Source organism: Danio rerio, chromosome 17 (genome assembly GCF_052040795.2).
Source record: "Danio rerio strain M-AB ecotype USA chromosome 17, GRCz13ab, whole genome shotgun sequence".
In the NCBI taxonomy this organism is placed as follows: Eukaryota; Metazoa; Chordata; class Actinopteri; order Cypriniformes; family Danionidae; genus Danio; species Danio rerio.
In genome coordinates this window covers 19622347-19642500 of record NC_141037.1, presented here as the reverse complement: position 1 = coordinate 19642500, position 20154 = coordinate 19622347, and the positions used below count along the sequence as shown (strand labels likewise).

Below are 20154 nucleotides of genomic sequence, written 5' to 3'. Positions count from 1 at the left end.
GTTAAAGTCGATATACCTCAGTTGTAATAAACTCAGCGTCAGTTCACATCACTGTTTCACATCTTTAGTCTTTAAGCATTTTAATTAAGATTGCATTAACATTGCTAAAATTAAGTAATTTTAAGTTAGCTCCTGAATCGTAATCAATATTTTTTATCATAATGTAATAATTTGCTTCAGCTTTGAATCAAGTTTCTTTTTCAGCTTAAATCACTAATCCTAAACATCTGATTGGTTAAAATCCCATCTATTTTTTTTTTATTATGATTATATTTCTTCCTGGGCAACATGTTGGATTGGTTAGCACCGTTGCCTCACAGCAAGCAGGGTGCTGGTTTGAGTCCCGGCTGGGCCAGTTGGGTTTCCTCTGGGTGCTCCGGTTTCCCCCCACTGTCCAAAGACAAGTGGTACAAGTGAATTGAATAAATTAAATCGGCCGTAGTGTCTGTGTGTGCATGTGAGACTGTACGGTTTTATCCCAGTACTGGGTTGCAGCTAGAAGGTTATCATCTGTGTAAGACATATGCTGGATAAGTTGGCGGTTCATTTTGATGTGGCGTCTCCTGATTAATAAAAGTAATAAGCTAAAGGAGAATGAGTGAATGTCATCCTGAAAATATCACAGAAATAAAGTGGGTTGGAAATGGCTGTTCATATGGTTTGGTGGTTTTCAATGATAATATTATCTCAAAGAAATTATATCCTTTTTGATACTCTGGAACTAGTGTAATATTTAAGTCGGAGCTTTTTTAAATGCTCATTTATTTTACAAATCACTAGATGATTATGCTACACTTTTAGTGTCTTGCGCGCAGAGTAGAAAAATCAGCACTTAACTAAAGACGTCTAGTGCTTGTCAGATATCCAACATTCAAGCATATGATCTCCTGAAACAAAGTAGATTCTATTAAGTTCAAATTACGAAAACCAAATAAGTTAAATAAATGAACTGTCAATCACATTGCCGGCAGCCAAATTCAATATTATTTGTTCAATTAAATCCTAACCCATGAATAGTAAATGATAATTGACCATGCAGCCTACATGAAACGCTGCTGTAAAATTCTGCCACAGACATGACGTGTTTGATATGATGTCTCTTGGTCTGCTGTCCAATGACAAGCTTGTGCTGCTCCCAAATGTACATCAGTCCTTCAGATATTTGTTTGTAAACCAGTGCTTGCTTTCAATAATATCCTGGAGTGATGCCCTGGACAGGCAAAAAAAAAAAAAAAAGATCCAGCTGGCTGACATCTCAGACAGGAGAAAATGCCTCTAGTAATAAACATACAGCAAAGGGCATCGTATTAAACAGCAAACCATGCGCAGAAACAAAGCCGTGAATGAGTGGGATTTGCCAGCAATGAGCTTGATCAGCTTCCCTAGATTTCTTATAAAGACTTCCTGTAAATTGTTTAAAATTAAGAATAGATACTGTAAATCTCAATAAATTTGAAGCACTTGATTCTAGCAGATGGTAAGAATGGGCTACTATAAAGAGATCAGGTCAGCAAAAAACATTTATATTATACCTAAATATGAAAATATAAACTGATAGAAAATTATTTATTGGACTTACTACATTTTTTTTAAGCTAAGTGGTTGCAAACAATTTCTACGGGCTAAATTTAAAAAAGCAAATTAGGTTAAACATTACTAAATTTACATAGTTTAAATTTAGCCCATATAAATTGTTTGCAATGACTTACCTTAAGAAAATTTAGTGATTCCAATGAAATATTGTTTTCAGCGTATGACAAAAACCTACAAAAACATATTAACCACATACTAATAGATGAGGAACATGCAAAGACATGTACTTTGTGTATACTATTAACAACACTATAATAAAACATGCTATCTATTTGCTAAAAGATGTTAGCAATGTAAAGGGATGTTAATAATGTAGGAAAACATATACACTGTTACTTTTGTAAGAACATAATGGATGTGTGTTTAATTATGCCACAATGTCATGCAATATCATGCTAGCAGTGTGATTCTAAGAATTGTGATTTGTAGCCTACATCTTTTTTGATAAATATAAACTCAAAAAAGTATCAGCTTTAGCAATTTATTCAAGATTAAGTTAACTTGACCAAAAAACTTGACCAAAATGAAAATTCTGAGTTAGCTTATTATGAATATCTGATAACAAATGTAAAACAGCGTTTCTTTTAGTGAGACAGCATTATGGACTCCCTAACAATTAGTAGAGCTGAATTTCAATATATTAAAGTATTATGGATTCACTTCGATTATAGACAGATGAATAGATGGGTAGATAAAGTAGATATATAGATGGATAAATGGATGGATGGTTATTGGAAGTTAAAATGTTATGGATGGATGGATGGATGGATGGATGGATGGATGGATGGATGGATGGATGGATGGATGGATGGATGGATGGATGGATGGATGGATGGATGGATGGATGGATGGATGGATGGATGGATGGATGGATGGATGGACGAATGGAAATGGATGGATAGATGGTTATTAGGAGTCAAAAAGGTTATGGATGGACAGATGGGTTTTAATCTGAAGGATAGATGCGTTTCAATATTTTGGATGGATAAATGGATAGATGGGTTTTAATTTGATAGATGGATAGGTTTTAAACTTTTAGATGGATGGCTGGATGGATGGATGGATATATGGATGGATGGACGGATGGACATTAGGAGTCAAAAACGTTATGGATGGATGGACGAATAGGTTTTAATCTGAAGGATAGATGGGTTTTAATATTTTGGATGGATGGATGAAAGGCTGGATGTATGGATGGATTGATACAGTGGATAGATGGGTGGATGGATGGATGGATGGATGGATTTTAGGAGTCAATAAGGTTATGGATGGATGGAAGGATGGATGGATGGGTTTTAATTTGATTGATGGATGGGTTTTAATCTTTTGGATGGATGGATGGATGGATGGATGGATGGATGGATGGATGGATGGATGGATGGATGGATGGATGGATGGATGGATGGATGGATGGATGGATGGATGGATGGATGGATGGATGGACATTAGGAGTCAAAAACGTTATGGATGGATGGACGGATTGGTTTTAATCTGGAGGATAGATGGGTTTTAATATTTTGGATGGATGGATGAAAGGCTGGATGTATGGATGGATTGATACAGTGGATAGATGGGTGGATGGATGGATGGATGGATGGATGGATGGATGGATGGATGGATGGATGGATGGATGGATTTTAGGAGTCAATAAGGACGGACGGACGGACGGACGGACAGACGGACGGACGGACGGAGGGAGGGAGGGAGGGACGGACGGACGGAGGGAGGGAGGGACGGACGGACGGACGGACGGACGGACGGACAGATATATAGATAGATATAGATAGATAGATAGATAGATAGATAGATAGATAGATAGATAGATAGATAGATAGATAGATAGATAGATAGATAGATAGATAGATAGATAGATAGATAGATAGATAGAATAAGCTGCTATGAAGAGATCAGGTCAGCAAATGTAAATGTTTAAGGGGGCATAATGCATGACAAAAACAGCTGTCTTTTGCAAGCATATGCACATACAGCCATTACAAACAGCATTAAACACACATAGACAAACAGAGCAGTGTACAGGCCCTCCACCAACTGAAGTGGCCGTCATTCTCCTCTCATCCTTTATTGATGGGCCAAGAGCTTCCATGTCTTTTGTGAGGGCAAAGAAAAGGGTTGAAACCTCACATATGTGAGAGCTTATTCTTTTCAAATTTGCAGCAATCCTAGAGATGGGTTTGGATGTTCCTGAATGGTGAGCGAGCACAAACACACACAAGCACACACACACCAATGCTAATAATGTGCTTTCAGGGCTAATCTGAATGAAAGAATGGGAAGGTGGCCATCATGGCTTTCCCTGAACAAACATGGGAAAGCTACTCGTCTGTTGACCTGATTTAACAACCCCACACAAACACCCGCTTTTTGAATTTATCATTGACGGCTGATGAGTGAATAGCTGAAAATTTATTTTACAAACTTTAGTGTTATTTATTGAAACCAGAATTTTGCTAATTTTAGAATAACAATAGTACTTTATTGATGTCCATATTTTACTTTATTCAATTTTTTGTTATGTTATGTTATGGTTTTGGATAAATCATTTAAAGGATAAGTTCACTCCATTTAAATTCCATTATAATTTGCTCACTCTTGGCTTGTTCCAAACCTGTTTGACTTTCTAAATTATTCAGAAAAAAGCTGTAACTATTGAGCATAAAGTATTTGTTTTTCATACTATGGAAGCCGATGGTTACAGGTTTTCAGCTTTCTTCAACATATCTTATTTTGTATTTAGAAAAAAAAAAAGAAAGAAATTCATAAAGGTTTAAAAACCACAAGATGTTAAGTAAACAATATGTAAAATTCATTTAAATTTTTGGGTGATCTCTTTAACTAAAACCAAATCTTAAGCCAATTTTGTAATACTGGCAAATTAAAGAAAAAAATAAAAAATAAATAAAACAACATTAAATAAATTAATAAAATAAAATAAAATAATTATTAAATTAATTAAAATTAATTAACATTAAATACAAAAACATTAAATAAAATACAATTAAATTAAAATTAAATTAAATTAAAATTAATTCAAATTTAATGAAATTAAATTCAAAATATTTTTTTTAAATTAATTAACAGTAAATTTAATTTATTAAATTAAATTAAAAATTAAATAACATTAAATTAATTTTAATGAGATTAAATAAAAAACAAAATTAATTCAAATTAAATAAAGTTAATCTACAAAACAATAAATTAAATAAAAAAATAAATTAGAATAAAATAAAACTTTAGGCAAAAATTTTCATAGCTGACAACTTTTATTTCCATTTATTCTAAAAAATAAAAAATATGAAATAAAAATATATAAAAATAAATAAATTAGTTTATTAACTACATAATAAAAAAGACAAGAAAACTAAAAATTAGTGTTTAAAACATTTTTAAAAACGATCACAGAATATTTTAATTATATAAAAAATAACATTGTAAAATAATAATAATGCATATTTAATAATACTAATAAAAAATGATTTTCAGTGAAGTAATATAAAGTCCAGATGCTTGAAACATGTCCATCAATTTTAACATGATTTATGTATTTTTTTTTTCCTAATGAAGAAATAAACATAATAAATATATGTAATTTTCTGCAAGTACATTATCCACTAATGTATGGACATTTTTGTAAACCCTACAACTAAAATCCAATGCAATACAGTAAAAATTCAAAATGCAAGGAGAAAATCCATACAGAAAACTACTTTATACTATTACATTGCAGTGCACCTTGTTTTCACAAATTTGTTTCAGTGTCCATATGAGACAAACAACAGTAATGAAAGTTAACTGGCACAAAAACAGCAAGAGAAAAAAATCCTGACACTCATCTTTAATGCAAGTTTCTCTCCCCACATGATTCTGTTCACGTCATAGTCTATATGTCACCTTCAGTGGGACGCAATGTAGTAAATTTCACTTTATTTTTGCAGTTGGATGCCAGAAAACCCGTAGACACTAAACATGAGAATTCGCTCGCAGAGGAGCAGAAAAAGAAAAAAAAGTCACTTGATTGGTGACAAAAGATAACAAGAAGTGGCTGCAGGGTGCCTCCCAAACCCTTGCTGTCTCAGAGTGGTGTGAATCGACCCCATCTGGTTTCATCTCACATCCCCACTCAAGATGGTGCCTTTCCTGCAAAAGCCATAATAGTATATAGATATGAGAGACAAAATATCCCTGCCAGAGTCCCTGGTGACTTAAATCAGTATGGGATCCCTCTAGAGCTCTGTCTGTTCCCTGGCCAGAATTGCAGTACACTTTAAGTAGTCCAATTTAACGTGAGAAACCGCGGGCACTGCACTTCCAAGGGAAGGAGGCAAGTCTCTGTCCATCTGTGGCTTTGCTTCCTGTAGGGGCCGCCTCAAGAGAACTCAACCACTTATTTGTTATTGTGGAGAGGACCGAAGGACAAGATGCAATGGAATTAGATTGTTTACCAATGTAAAGTATGTTCATGTGTTACTGTTTTCCTATTTAGAGGGTTTGTTCACCAAAGATAACAGATCTGACCTCATCATCTCATGTCCTTCTTTTTTGTGGAACACCAATGGATAAAAACATGAGAAATGCAAACTGGAGCTTTCGAGTTTCAAAAACCCACTTTAAACACATCTTAAAGCATTGTAAGGATGTTAGTCACAATTTTTTTTAATACGTAATGTATATTTTAGTGTTTCTACTAGATATAAGTAAACAATATTTAGCTAAGAATTTTTTTTTGTTTTTGTTTTTTGTGCTGGTTATGAATGGTTCAGGTCTAAAACAGCCAACAGTATGTCACGACTCAATGAATTAATCATTCTGGATATTCAATGAACATGGCCGATTCATTTAGAACTGAAGCCACAGATTGGAACGATTCACTCATATGATTCAGGAACGAAAAGCTGCTCTCAGATGCACAAATGTACTTTGGCTTTGTTTAGAACATGTTGGGCCCAATTTACTGAAGAGGGCAATTCTAAAACAGAGCCAATGGACATGGATATTTCTGCAGATGATTTACAGATAATGCACAAAGTAATGAACCTAATATAGAGACCTAACATTTAATTTAATATATCGACCGATGCAATAAGCGCAGTGCAAGTTAAGTTTTTGAAAATAAATGGTTTGTTGCAATCGGTTTCCTGAAATGGTTTAAGTTACCTTAACTTATTAGGTTTTACAGTGCATGAAAAGGTGAAAGACTTCAGAACTTCACCACACCTGTGCTGAACTCGCATGCAATACATTTACTTACAGTAAGTCATATCTGACTGTGTTTATGTGTGACAGTCTACAAGATGTAGATTTTGACAACCATTTGTGTTTTTGACGGGAATAACAGATTGCATGCTGTCTGAGGACACTATATGATTGGGCTGGTGTGACATGACTCAACCTAGTTGTTTGTTCTTCATTAAATTCCTAAAGAATCATAAACTTAAATATTACATCATAAACTGAAAATAAAATATTTGGCTAACAATATGTTCAGAAAACGTGTTCCTTTTCCATACCAATTAAATACATGTGGGGAATAAAATGTAGCCGTTAAATATTGGCCTGTGAATTCCAGTAATTTGAAAGCCCAAGTTATTCAGTATGGTCAGAAAAAAAAATGTGGTGTCCACACCTTTTCACCATTATTCTTTGCTATGTGTGTTTAGCAAATTCTGTACTTAATTTTGTGTTTCTGTTGGTGCAAGCTGTTAACATATCTGGTACTTTGTTGCCAAAAAAGACATCATATAACTAAATCCAAAATACAAAGTTCATTCATTCATTCTTCATTTTTTTTCGGCTTAGTCCCTTCATTCATCAGGGGTCGCCACAGCGGTACGAACTGCCAACTTATTCAGCATATGTTTTACGCAGTGGATGCCCTTCCAGCTGCAACCCAACACTAGGAAACACCCATACACTCTGCATTCACACACATACACTACAGCCAATTTAGCTTATTCAGTTCACCTATAGTGAGAACATGCAAACTCCACACAGAAATGCCAACTGACCGAGCCGAGGCTCAAACCAGCGATGTTCTTGCTGTGAGGCGATCATGCTACCCACTGCGCCACCATGTCGCCCAAAATACAAAGTTTGAATTTCTTATTTGAAGTCTTGTTAAAAATTAATATGACATTTGGGAAAACAAAAGCACTTCTGCTCATGCGATTCAAAAACTAATTCAAGGATATTTTTTTCCATTCATAAACCAGTTTAAATAGAGCCATTCCAACTGCATTCTTACAGGCTTCATCATGCAGCGGCTGTTTTTAACCCCTCAAGATATGTTGACAACACTCAATAATATGCAATTATCAAAACAACAATTGTCACATTACCATAAATTATAAACATTGCACACTCCTGCCCACACCATTTTTGTTTCATTATACAATCCACATTTTCTGAAGACCAAAATGTAAAGCTACATTTTATGCGAATCCATCTTAGAGGGCTGTATAATGTTGTGCCTAAATAATTCACACTGATTTTAAAAAGCACCATTCAATGAGCTGGATCAAAACACCCATCGAAAAGATCTGACTCAAATTAACAATTCACTCATGAATCAAACAAAGTCACACAAGCTTGGAACGACATCAGTGTGAGTAAATGATGACAGCATTTAATTTGGGTTGAACTGTTGCACATTTAGGTGATCTGGACAAACAATAAAGTGTTCAAAAGTTCATCTGTAACTAGAATTTATGTTGCCTAAGAGGAATCATGCCTTGATTATATAAACAGGACAGATGGAAAAAAAAATGCACTGATCTCTTAGGCGCTGATGAGCAACAGAACCAGGATTAGCTATTGATGACAACCACCATGAGCATGAAGATGATGATGAAAAAAGAGAGAAAGGTGTGAATGGTACCAGTTATTCCTCGAACATACTAATAACTCTTGCATGTATGTGGAAGAAAGTAATATATTCTTACCAAAAACAAGGAAATAAGCTTTATTTTATTGAAGAGTTGTGACTCTTCAAAAACACCATTCAAAGGTGACCACAAAAAGTAATTACAGACACGCTGGAGACCCATACAAAGTTCCTGTCTCGGTATTCATGAAACTTTAATTGCAAAAAAACAAGCAGAGCCCAGTCACCCTGGTTTTGATCAAACTCAAGTATACACAACACATTACACTGTCCAAATATTAAAACTAAGAAATTAATCTTATAAACTACACATTTCCAGCAGGAAGCCAATGTTTTGAAGGGAGTAAAAAACAGCGTTGAAGGTTTACGTTTTACGTTTGACAGGCATTTTGTTTTTGTGCTGGTTTTACATGAAAATGAATGCATATTAAGACACAGGGCCCTATCATACAACCGGTGCAATAAGGCGCAAGATGTGTTTTGCATGATTTGTTGCTATTATCAGACCAGCGCAACCCTAATTTTTCTGCTTTGCGCCACATTGATTAAAGAGCAAATCCATTTGCGCCACTTTGTGGGCTCATGGGTGTGCCAGACTATAAAGGAGGCGTGTTAAGGCACATTCTTGGTGTGTTGCTATTTTGAGAAACTGAAATAGACTGTGCCATTGACCAACTAAAAGCTGGTCTAAAGTCTAGCACAGAGTAAATTAGTTATGCACCTATGCAGGTTCAAACGCTTAATACACACAAGACGTACAGCAATAAAAAAATCTATTTACAAATGAATATTACATACATTAAACTGTTACAAAAAATATAATTTTCTATATAGATATACATAGCAAATAACAAACCACCACCTCCATGCCTTCTTCGTCTTCGGGGCTTTTTTCAGTTTATTCATGAAAATTAGCATTTTTCTTATAATGTTATTACTATTAGCAGTGTTATTTATTATATGCATATCTATATTTGTTTTCCCAAAAAACAAGTTTAGATTTGTCCACCTTCGCATTTTGAAGACGGATGCATAACCATATGGGACATGGGAATAGGATGTGTGTTTGGATATAACTTTTGTTTTTACCACACTTCACTATTATTGTTTATTTATTTGTTTGCTGGAAATTAGAACTTAATTTAGAAATAATATGTAGGCTAACGAAATTAAATATGTAGGCTAATGAATGTGTTCAGTGGAGTGTGTACAGCACTGTTTCCCTATCCACAAAAGTAAAGGAGTAATGAGTAAATGTTAAGTAAAGATAAAGTAAAGAGGTCGAATGCAGGAGGCTTATTCTTTACCCTTATGCTGCAGATGGGTTGTTTAACTTGTTTTCTCGCAAGTAAATTGGTCAGTTTTCCACTTTATAAAGTCTGCAATGTAAATACAAATGCGCCATAGTGTAATGCAAATAATTCTTGAAGGGAATCGGAGATGAGACTCTGATTGCTCAAAACACACCCATAACTCATTAAGAGAGTAAGCACAACCCTGTTAGACTGTTAGGGGCGCATAGCATATTTTTCCGACCTTAAAATAGCAAATGTGGATTTGGACATGCACTTAATGCTTTTGCACCATGCGCTTTAGACTTTGTGCCTAGATCATTAAAATAAAGCTTACATACTATAAAATGTAAAGATGGCTATATTCTTAAATATTTGCAAGAATGAAAATATCAATAACATGTTAGTAATCATAAACACTTAACACAAACTGCTGATGCACATATCACAATGCCTGTGCATTCATTTGTTTCATGCACGTTTTACATCACCTAAACCAAAAAACAACAAAAAAAGCGAGAATCCTATTAGATATTATGTAAACTATAAAGATAAAAACTTACTTTTAATAAAAAAATAAGTGTTGAATAAATTATTTTGAACAAACAGCCATTTGTTGTCATCTCATATTCTAATAGTAAAGGTGATGCAGGTCTTCTGGTGATAAGTGTGTGAGGCAGTGCTGCCTCTAATGCTCCATTAGTGGATGAATTGCGATCGTTTATGTAAAGCACAGGACTTTGATCTCTTGCTCTTGATTTAACCAAACCAGTTATTAATCTTCTAAGCCTTGATTTAAAAAGTCTCAGCAGTGGTTTAACACATTGGACTCCTAATACAATGTCACATTCCTTACATTTAAATACAGGCTACTGTATCACTCCTCAACCTTGTTCATTTGTGTTTTGATATTTCGTTGTAGAAAAGGCAACATTTAAGTAAATGTTGTAAGATTTGGATGACAAATAAATTTCTAAAATGAAGGTGTTTTGGGCCATTAGAATGTAAAACTTTTACTTTTAAAACTATTTTCGGCATGCTTTCATCTTTATCCAATAGGTAGAGTGGAGTCCTTGAGGTTGTTTCATTCATATGTTAATCAAACTTAGTCCCATGAGGGGGACAGCCCATTTTACACCTGAAAAGAGTGGCCTGTTTTCGGCACAGGTTAGCAGGAGCTTCCAAACTTGTGAACGGCTGAAAATTGCGGGTGATTTGAGATGTTCCAAGACATTCACAGGGACAAAAATCTAGGTTTTCATGTAGTGTTTGTTAAAAAACAATTTTCAGCATACTTTCATCAGATACTTCTCTTATTTCTTCAGTTTTATTGTAAATTGTTGCACATTTTCAACACAAGGGTCATTTCCATCACCTCATTTTTAAACAAAATATTGTGATGAAAACCAGCATTTCATGTTTCTGCAAAAAAAAAAAAACAGAGATATTATAAATATATATTTTTTTAAATTGCAGAATTGTTGAGTAACATGTAAAATGTCATTTATATTAAACTGTTAAATATTCAGTAGTGTAAGGCTACAACTACACTAATCTGGACACATTTGAAAATGACATTTTCGTCTAAAAACAATCCATGTCCACACTATACATTTGAATTATTTTCCGTTATCCACACTAAAATGACTGAAAATGCTTTCGTTCCGTGCTGCGCATGCGCACAGACGTAAGACACTTTGACCTGCATCATATCCACTTGCCATTTAATTACAATCCATCTCTTTAAAATGCCACAGCAAAATGTCCATCATATAGAACAATAGTTCCCAGTAAACATTCCGTGTCCTCTGAAGAGAGGCAACATGGAGTGTGTACAAACTGACATCAATCTTTAATAAAGCTGTAAAAGTTGTACACAATGTTAGCTGAATTGGTCACATGACTACATCACATGAATAAAATGCATCATCATTTTCAAAGCCTCCGTTTTCACAGTCCACACTGCAACACAAAAACAACATTTTCATATGTATTCACTTTGATATGTTTTTGTTTCCTTAAAACGCTGTCTCAGTGTGGACCAAAGGGCAAAACAGAGAAAAAAATATGCGTTTTTAAATAAAAATAAATTACTGTGTAATGTGTAAGCATAAGTGGAACTTACAAAGATTTTTTTATTATTTTTTAAATTTGTTTGTCTTTTTATAAATATGGTAGACTAACCTTTGGCAAGGCGACGCAGTGGCGGAGTAGGTAGTGCTGTCACCTCACAGCAAGATGCTCGGTGATTCGAACCTTGGCTTAGTTGGCGTTTCTGTGTGGAGTTTGCATGTTCTCCCTGCGTTCGCGTGGGTTTTCTCCGGGTGCTCCGGTTTCCCCCACAGTCCAAAGACATGTGGTATAGGTGAACTTGGTAGGCTAAATTGTCTGTTTTGTGTGTGTGTGAGTGTGTGTGAGTGTGAGTGTGTGTTTCCCAGAGATGGGTTGCGGCTGGAAGGGCATCCGCAGTGTAAAAACATGCTGGATAAGTTGGCGGTTCTTTCCGCTGTGGTGACCCCGGATTAATAAAGAGACTAAGGCGACAAGAAAATGAATGAATGAATGAACCTTTGGCTAAATTTATAATAGTTAATTAATTAATAATAATTGTTAGTCATGATATAAATGAAGCTATAAGGGGTGAATGAGCTTTTGTGGTTAAAATGTGAAATGCAGGGCACAGAAACAAACAACAACAAAAATATTGATCTAATTATGCTTTTTAAAAATGGATAAATGCTTTGTGTACATAAATTGATATATAACTGAATAAAAAGTGAACAAAATACAAAAGATCGTTTATGTTGGAACCAACACTTTTTTGGATTATGAAAGCCTTGCCTGAATTTTTAAAATACCTCTGTAATGATCAAGTAGATCAAGATGTTCCTCGTATGATTTGACATTGTTAACAGGAATTAGCATATTGCACACAATAATATTTTGAACAAAAATGTTGCTGGTTTCAGGTTTTGATGAATAGACTACTCTATGTTAGTACTTTACATTTAAGTACAGCAGTTTTACTTTTTACTTTTTAAGAACAGTGCCATTTTAATTTACTTTTAAAAGCACATTTTAATTCAAACATTATTCATTTTTTTTCTTGTGGGCACAGTGTTTAAATTATTTATAATGTTTAAAGTGGCTGACAATAGAAATATAGGAATTAATAGGAATAAATATGCCTCATTTTTGAACTGTACAGTGCTGTAGCTGCTTAATAGGCCTGCTACACTACTGTATTTCAATACTGGTCATTATGGTGGTACTTGGAGAGACAATTTTTATTCTGATGTGGTATTTGGTGAAAAAAGTTTGAGAGCCGCTGCTTTAGGACATTTTAAAATGTTAACCGTGTTGCTAACATTGTTAGCTTACCCTAGGCTACCTGCCAAGTTTTGGTACAGACAGACAGATAGCTAGACAAAAGGTCTTGAACTGGGTGGATGTTGAATAAATGCCTTCATCATTTATTCATTTTGTTTTCAGCTTAGTCCCTTTATTAATCAGGGGTCACCCCATCGAAATGAACCACCAACTTATTCAGCATGTGTTTTACGCCACGCATGCCCTTCTGGCTGTAACCCATCACTGGGAAACATCCATACTTTCTTATTCACACACATACACTACAGACAATTTAGCTTACCCAATTTACCTATAGCGCATGTCCTTGGACTTGTGGCAGAAACCGAAGCACCTTGAGGAAACCCACATGAACATGAGGGAGAACATACAAACCACACAGAAATGCCAACTGACCCAGCGGAGGCTTGAACCAGTGACCTTCGAGCTGTAAGGCGACAGCGCTACCCACTGTGCTGCCATAACATTTTTGTTAGTTTTGAAAAATCATACATCTAAAGAAAACATAACAAACCCATAATAAGCTTAAATAGTAGATCAGTACGAGTCAAGGCCAAAACAAAAAGAAAACCATAATCAGCGCAGCTAATATGTCTCGAAATAAAATAGAACCCTTCTAACACACAAGTGCAAGTAGATGCACCCAAAAATAAAACAGGAAAAAATAAAAGTCTTACAAAAGTTACAAAAACAATTGGCGATAGCACAGTGTTTAGTAATCCTTCTTGTTTTTGCGCTGTTAAGTTAAGAATATCTGCCACCTCCATGAGTGGAGACTCTGAGGAGCAGAAGACCCTGCAGGTCCAAATGAACTGTTTTAGTCAGAGTGAGAGCGAGAGAGCGAAAGAGAGAGAGAGAGAGAGAGAGAGAGAGAGAGAGAGAGAGAGAGAGAGAGAGAGAGAGAGAGAGGCAGTGTATTCCTGGCTCTGTGCTCTGTGTGAGGTGTTAACCAAGTGAGAAGCGCGGGGACTCGCTGGGCGCCTGGCCCGCCTCCACGCACACCCACCACTTCATATCTTCATCTGATGTGTCAATCCCCAGACTGGCCTGGCAGGAGAGAGTGAGGAAAGGGTCACTAGAGATCACAGATGCCACCCTGTTCCTCTCTCTCCCTCTCCCATTTATTTTCTCTCCAAGTTTGAGAAGGATCAAGCGCAATCGAAAAACAAGCACGCTCAGAAAAAATCTTGAGTTAGTGGGAGAGCAGGTGTAGGGTTGGATGTTAAAGTAGCAGCTTTTTTTTTGTAGCACAGGTACAGTAAAATAGTAAAACTGATGTCTATACAGTTAAAGTCAAAATTATTAGCCATCCCGTGTATTTTCTTTTCTTTTTAAAATATTTTCTAAATGATGTTTAAGAAAGTAGGGATGTACCGATACATATTTTTTGGCCGATATTGATAACTGATAGATTTTGAGGTCGATAACCGATATACTACAACTGATTTTATTAAAAAAAACTTATGAAATTAAACTCATCTTATGAGCTGAATAGCCTACTCAAAGCAAAAAAAACCCCTGTAATTTCAAGGTGATTATAGGCCTATATTCTTGATTTTACATAAATCAGCATACCAAAATTTCGTTTTCTTCGCATAGCAAATTAACAGGCAACTTGACTGTTGCATAAAAATAATAGGTTAAATATAAAATGGTATTTAATTAACGAAAAGTAAAATAAATATCTTTTAAATAAAATAAAAATGAAAGAACTAAGAACTGAAACCAGCTCAAATATTCTTAAATAAAACGTGCTACAGTAATGTACAAATGTCCGAAAAAGAGGTGTCTGACAGTTCAGAGCCACTGTACAAGCGAAAAGCTTAATACAGATAGTATTACTTAAGTACTTAATTATTTTATTATTTTATTTAAGTAATTATTAATTACTTAATTACTTATTTACTGGTATAAATTCATTCCATTTGTTGTTTTAGATTCTTTTGAACACATGTAGCTGCTGCTTGTCAATCAGACAACACTGAACATGTCCGTTCTTGCTGTCAACTGCGGGAAAAACGATTGATGAAAGGTTAATGATAAACCGCTGTGAGTTTCGCCTATTTCACACTTTCAAAAATAGCCTTTATTAGCCGATAACGATATGGCTGCCGATAGATTGTGCATAGCAAAGTATTCTCAGCGTTTTACAGTTTTTCCTATAATATTTTTGTCTTCTGCAGAAAGTCTTATTTGTTTTATTTTGGCTAGAATAAAAGTAGTTTAGATTTTTTTTAAACCATTTTAAGGTCAATATTATTAGCCCCCTTAAGCATTATTTTCTTTCAGTTGTCTACAGAACAAACCATCGTTATACAACGGCTTGCCTAATCACCCTAACCTGCTTAATTACCCTAATTAAGCCTTTAAATGTCACTTTAAGATGAATACTAGTATCTTGAAAAATATTAAGTACTGTCATCATGACAAAGATCAAATGTGTCAGTTATAAGAATTGAGTTATTAAAATTATTATGTTTAGAAATGTGGAAAATAATCTTCTCTCTGTTGAACAGACATTGGGGGAAAATATACAGGGGGACAAATAATTCAGAAGGACTAATAATTCTGACTTTAACTATATTAAAACTGTTAGCTATAAAAAAAAAAAAAATCTTTTTTTCCCACAGTCTCAAGGTTTGGGGGTCAGGTGAGCTTCCACAGAGTCGAGAAACAAGCGGCAGTTTTACACTCTGCCAATACAATAACTTCCATTATGATACCAGTTTCAAGAAAATATATAAATAAAATAATTCAACAGGGAGAGAAAAAAAAAAATCTTCCTACTAGCAGTTGAACAAATGCAAGCGCTAAGTACCAAGACATCTCTCTGTCCTTTAAAGCAATGATATGAATAATAACAGTAATGATGTCTAACGTGGGAGGCGATGGTTAGCACAGTCGAGGAAAATAATGAGTTTTAATGCCAATGCTAATGGGCAAAAAATAGATCCCCTTCTTTCAAAGGAAGAGGAGCGTTTAAGAGCTCTCATTCAGCGCTACCCTTGTGATAATAGCCACACTACCACATGTCTCTTGTCCTTAAGAAAAAAAAAGAAGAAAAAATATATATATATTTATACTTGTTAGACTTCTTAAAGCGCTTTGCATGTTTTGAATTTGGGGATGCTGTCGTTCTGGTTCCGCCATCTGTTTGGCTCATTACGGGACATATCAATACAAAATATTTGAAATTGTCATAATTTTAGGAAACCTCCGCCACCTGTGCAGGCGCTGAAGTTTGTACGCTGTGTTGTTTTCTCACTGTACTTTCCCCTTTGTGCAACTCTTCCATGTTCTGTCTTTTTGCATTTAAATAGATTAGCATAATTGCTTTTCTATGTACAAGAGTACAGAAAAAGAAAGAAAGAAAGAAAGAAAGAAAGAAAGAAAGAAAGAAAGAAAGAAAGAAAGAAAGAAAGAAAAAGACCAAAAGAAAAAATGAATGAATGAAACATTTATTGAAATTTAAAGAAAGAATTTAATAAGAAACAAGAAGGTTGCTGGTTTGAGTCCTGGCTGAGCCAGTTGGCATTTCTGTGTGAAGTTTGCAAGTTCTCCCCATGTTTCCGTGGGTTTCCTCCAGGTGCTCAAGTTTCCCTCATAGTCCAAAGACATGCGCTATAGGTGAACTGGATGTACTATGGGTATTTTCCAGTACTAGGTTGTAAACGAAAAGGGCACCACATGCTTGAATAGTTGGCAGTTAATTTCGCTTTGGTGACTTCTGATAAATAAGAAACTAAGCTGAAGGAAAATAAATGATTTACTTTAATATGAAACTGATTAACAGTTTTTTCTTTATTTAGTAATGAATTGCATATACCTGGGACCTTTATCTCTGTTAACCTCCTAATTGTAATTTTTGTATTGCATTGGGGTAAAGTAACCCAGAGCTCTGTTCTCAAATTATTCAGTTGTATCTAATAAATTACTAATATTTTTGACATTGAAGAACATCCTCTCCTGACCCTTTTTTATTGAACACGCATGGATTTGACATGGTGTTTTAAAAATTTTGATATAAAAAAATGCAACAATAGGACTTTTATTGACGTTTTAGTAGCTTTGAATAATATATTGTACAAGAAAAAAAAAAAAAAAAAAAATATATATATATATATATATATATATATATATGTATATATGTGTGTGTGTGTGTGTGTGTGTGTGTGTGTGTGTGTGTGTGTGTGTGTGTGTGTGTGTGTGTGTGTGTGTGTAAATACAATAACAGGAAAAGGTACTGGCAGTTTTTTACCAGGTTCTGTACAGTATTTTTTACAGTATTACAGTAATTGTAACACCAATGCCGAAAATATATAACATAATACTTCAAACTATTAAATTCACTTATTTAAACTTTACAACAACAAGCATAAGACACAAAACAAAAACAAAAGTCACAAAATACATTAAGCTGCTAATTTATTGACATTTTTACAGTGCATCTATGTTATAACTAGTATGAAAAGTTTATAGTAGATTTCATAGTTTGTATTAAATTTAGTTATGAAATAGTATTAAGGGACCGAACACGATAAAGTATTAACATGTGATCTATATAAGTATCTGTAGACCAGGGGTGCCCAAATTCCATCCTGGAAGGCTAGTGTCCTACATATTTTAGTTCCAACACCAATTAAACACACCTGAACCAGCCAATCAAGCTCTTACTGGGTAAACTAGAAACTTCCAGGCAGGTGTGTTGAAATAAGTAAGAGCTTTGCAGGACATTGGCCCTCCAGAACCGGGTTTGGACACTCCCTCTGTAGAGTAATAAGCAACAATCTATCAGTCTGCACTGCAAAAAATATCCGGAAATTAGCACTTTTCCATATTTTGTGATTTTTTTTTATTGTTTTTTTCCCATTCATTTATGCTTTAAATTGCATTATAGGATTTGATCTTGAACTTTTAACCTTGAAAAGTTTGAAAAAAGCCTTTATTTATTTATTTTTATTTTATTTTATGCAAAGAGGTACACAAATTACATTGAATCACATACTGTACAAATGGAGAGAGAAAAACAAAGAACACTTTAATAACACTTCAATAGTTTAAAGTGATTTATTGTCTGGGATGGTTTTGTTTGTTATTGTAATACCATGTAATAAACTCCCGGTACATTTTCTGTTATTTTATTGACTAATTTCTCTCTATATTATATTTTATACATTTTTTAATTCAATCTACAAAAGTGCTAAACAGTTGAATTTTCAACATCAAAAGTTAAGATCAATATCCCACAACTGTAAATAAACGAAAACACTTGTAAATCACAAAATACAGAAACTTAATTAGCAGATATTTTTTACTGTCTGTTGGACTTGTCGACTGTTGACTGACCTTCATGATATGGTCATCGAGGACATCTGTTAGTTGAGCTTTCAGAAGCTGCTGGCTGGAACTTGAACTTGAATGCTGTATGGTGCATGAAGCCCCTCTGGGAGGCTTGTATCAAACACAGTCTTCCTCCTCCATCCACTAAATGGCCTCCTCATATTCTTACTCTTTCGGAAATGCTTCCTCTTAAACACATTACGTAAGCCAGCTTTTATAAATTATAAATTAATTGAATGAATTAGCGTTCGCATACAGAATCAAATACAGTAAGATGACTACATAATTATGGAATTGTATATTTCATTTTTTAAGTTCATTTTATTATAGAAAAATGGTTTAACTTAATAATTAGTTGGAGGGGATTCAGCATAGATTTTTTCAAAGTATTTTTTATTGTGAGGGACAACGTAGCACGACTGCCTCAAAGCAAGAAGGTCGCTCGTTCGAGCCTTGGCTGGGTCAGTTGGCATTTCTGTGTGGAGTTTGCATGTTCTCCCCGTGTTCGCATGGTGAGTACATGTGGTGTAGGTGAATTGGGTACTAAAATTGGCCGCAGTGTATGTGTTTGAATGAGTGTATGAATGTTTCCCAGTGAGGGGTTGCAGCTGAAAGGGCATTTGCTGTATAAAACGTATATTGTAAAATGTATGCTGAATGAGTTGGTGGTTCATTCCGCTGTGGCGACATTCACCTAATTCACCTACTCTTCTTTTATATTGACCCTGCTCCTTTACAAACCTAATTTGTGCTGCTAAAAGTTGAGTTTGGGAAGTTTAATGCCAACACAGACTAAAGTAAATGCCAAAAGCGCAGTTTGAAGGTCAGCTCAAGTTAAATGACAGCGCACAGATGTCTTTGGAAATGGAAAGTGTGGTGTTGAAAACAGCACAACAGCTATTTGTCCTTCTTCACCTCATTGCTGAAGGTGTTTTCTCCAGATCTCCTTCCTCAATGTCCCCCATGTGCTGTCAGCCTCCCTTCTGTGTAGCACACTGTATGCTAATCGCATTCAGGTCATTATTTCATTACAAACAAGCTTTAAATGTACAGCATTGGTGCCCAGTGCCACCTATTAACCTTCAATATGTTTGAAAATGAGGTATTATGGGATTGTGGTCCCCCCCAGTGTGCTCATTATAGTTCATCATCCAGTTTAGAGTCCATCACTTTACTTCAGTGCACTGCTTATGCATTTAGCAGAGGTCTAGGGTATAAAGTCAGAAGTTTTTTTTGCGCATCTTACCGTTTCCTAGTAAATATTTAGCATATTTAGTACTGTAAAGTCAGTGTAATTGGAAGTGTTTTTCTTCTCTGTCCTAAAACTGCCAATAAGCTTTCCATTTTGAGCATCTAAATTTGTCAAATGTCATAAATTAGCATCTCTTAAAAAATCCAATATTTTTTTCAGAAATACATTTCAGTAGAATAATAATGATGAGTGTTTTTTTCATGATCATTTTAGATTAATAATATCTTTTGAAGAGCTACGGTGAAAAAAAAATGCCTCCCAAATATACAAAGAAATGTGTATCTAAAAACTAATGCTATATTAATTTGAACAAAATGAAAAAAAAACATGCGGTTTGAAATTTAGCACAATCTTGTGTCTTTAAAATGAACTCGATAAAGCTGCAAATAAGACAAAAGACAATAAAATAA

At 34.7% G+C, this 20154-nt stretch overlaps 1 long non-coding RNA gene across 16 annotated transcripts in view; it reads right to left on the bottom strand.

Annotated features, from left to right (window-relative positions):
• Positions 1 to 20154, bottom strand: part of LOC147833056 (uncharacterized) — a 449341-nt gene that overhangs the window by 259738 nt on the left and 169449 nt on the right. The window contains exon 5 of one of the 16 annotated variants that reach the window (XR_015513265.1): positions 4871 to 5748. The exons of 14 other annotated variants lie outside the window; for them this stretch is intronic. This is a non-coding gene — a long non-coding RNA (uncharacterized LOC147833056). Of the gene's footprint in view, positions 1 to 4870; positions 5749 to 8548; positions 11206 to 20154 lie in introns of those variants that run through there. One more of the 16 variants, XR_015513264.1, reaches the window with a different exon arrangement.